General features: G+C 43.7%; 1 protein-coding gene across 2 annotated transcripts in view; it reads left to right on the forward strand.

Moving 5' to 3' along the window:
• The first annotated feature begins 474 nt into the window (after positions 1 to 474).
• Positions 475 to 1,731, forward strand: part of LOC103370209 (probable thiopurine S-methyltransferase) — a 7,517-nt gene continuing 6,260 nt past the window's right edge. Inside the window, exon 1 of one of the 2 annotated variants that reach the window (XM_008299179.1) lies at positions 475 to 577. The gene's annotated coding sequence lies outside the window, so the exon portion shown is untranslated. The remainder of the gene's footprint in view (positions 578 to 1,731) is intronic. The other variant, XM_008299180.1, reaches the window with a different exon arrangement.

Below are 1,731 nucleotides of genomic sequence, written 5' to 3' on the forward strand. Positions count from 1 at the left end.
ATACCAGCAATTTTGCACATTATTTCTTCCACCAGCACGATTTGCACGTTACTTTCGTGTTCTTTTGCGCATTAGTTTCCTTATTTTTCATAAATGCAACATGTGTGAACATGTGTGAGCGACCAGAGACCCTGAATTTCCCCAATAAAGGATAAATAAAGTATCTATCCATCTGTTTATCTACAGCATCAATGAAAACACGAGTTATAATTACAGAGCAAATACAACGTGTGTGATTCACCAAGAAAACAAACAAATGCATGAAAAAACCACAACAAATAAACTAAAACAGCGAGTCTGTGCATTTAACTCTGATCTATTAAATAAGTGTCATGTTTCCCAGGTGACCTGAACGCAGCATCAGGCTCCTCCCAAAAAGAGTGTTAATAAATCCCTGAGTACCGTCTGACAGGTTCAGTTTCCTGATACATCCGGGGACTTTACTGTTGCTACGGTGACCAGATGTGTCTCCTGACAGACTAAACTGAGGATTAATTAATTCTGGACTCTGTGTATTGATCGAAGCGGGTCGAGGACCGTCGCTGCTGCAGCTGATCACACATCAGTCCGAACTCAGGTAAAGCCGCCGCCGTCACCCGCAGACATGCTGGACTCAGGCTTCCTCCTTAAATCTGTCTGTCTGGTTTTCTATCTGACCGCTGCCGCCGGAAGGTGAGCCACGCTCTCAGGTGTTCCTCCACCTGCTCACGTGCTCCGTCCTTCACCTGCTTCAGGTCTGAGTGAAACCGGAACGACGCGATGCTGCTGCCGTTTGTGGCTGTAAAGCGATAAAATCCACTCATTGAAGGGGTTTCGTAAGCTTCCGCATACGTCACAGCTCGGCCTCTCACGTGACCTGCAGGCGCTGTTCCCAGTGAAACCATTAAAATGTAAAAACCAGTGAGTTTAAACGTTTAAACCAGTGAGTTAAATGTTAAACCAGTTTAAACGTTAAAACCAGTGAGTTAAATGTTAAACCAGTTTAATGTTAAACCAGTTTAAACGTTAAAACCAGTGAGTTTAACTGGGAGCTTCACGACCTTCACCTGTTCAGGCTGCAGCTGGTTCTTGTGGATCGATCAACATTAATGATTAGTCAGACAGACCCAGGTGGAGGTTTGGACCTTTGGTACCTGGTTCTGTTCATATGACATCATCCTTTAGACGGTCAGCAGCCAAACAGACTGAGTGACCTGGATTTAGACTGTTGTCATTACAGTGAATTAAAAACAAACAAACAAACAAAAACATGAATCATTTCCAAGCAGCCACCAGATTAAACGAAGATTTTTAATTCCCAGGTTCCACAAACTGCACAAAACCTGCTTTGAGCCTGAACAGGACTGAATCCGTCGTGACGGCGTTAAAGTTGCTTTCTGTGTGATGGTCATTGTTTTGACAGAGAGCATTGTGGGAGTTTAGCAGGATACAGGCGGACGTGGAGGTTAATGAGCTCCAACCAGAACTCATACATGCATGTCTAGAGCAGGTTCTGGGCTGATGGTAAACTGGTTCTGGAGTTGGGTTTCAGACGGGTTTGGACTTTGTTGTAGACAGATTGTGGACCAGACTTGTTTACAGTCTCGTTTTAGACTGCGTTCAGACTGGATTGAGCCGAGCTTTCGGGCTGATTTTAGACTTGTTCTCGACTTGGTTTTTGACTGGAATTAGATTTAGTCTAACCAATAAAAATCTATCAAATGAGAACGCAAAATATTTAAGTCATGCATG

Source organism: Stegastes partitus, unplaced genomic scaffold (assembly GCF_000690725.1).
Source record: "Stegastes partitus isolate 25-593 unplaced genomic scaffold, Stegastes_partitus-1.0.2 Scaffold1389, whole genome shotgun sequence".
Lineage (NCBI taxonomy): Eukaryota > Metazoa > Chordata > Actinopteri > Pomacentridae > Stegastes > Stegastes partitus.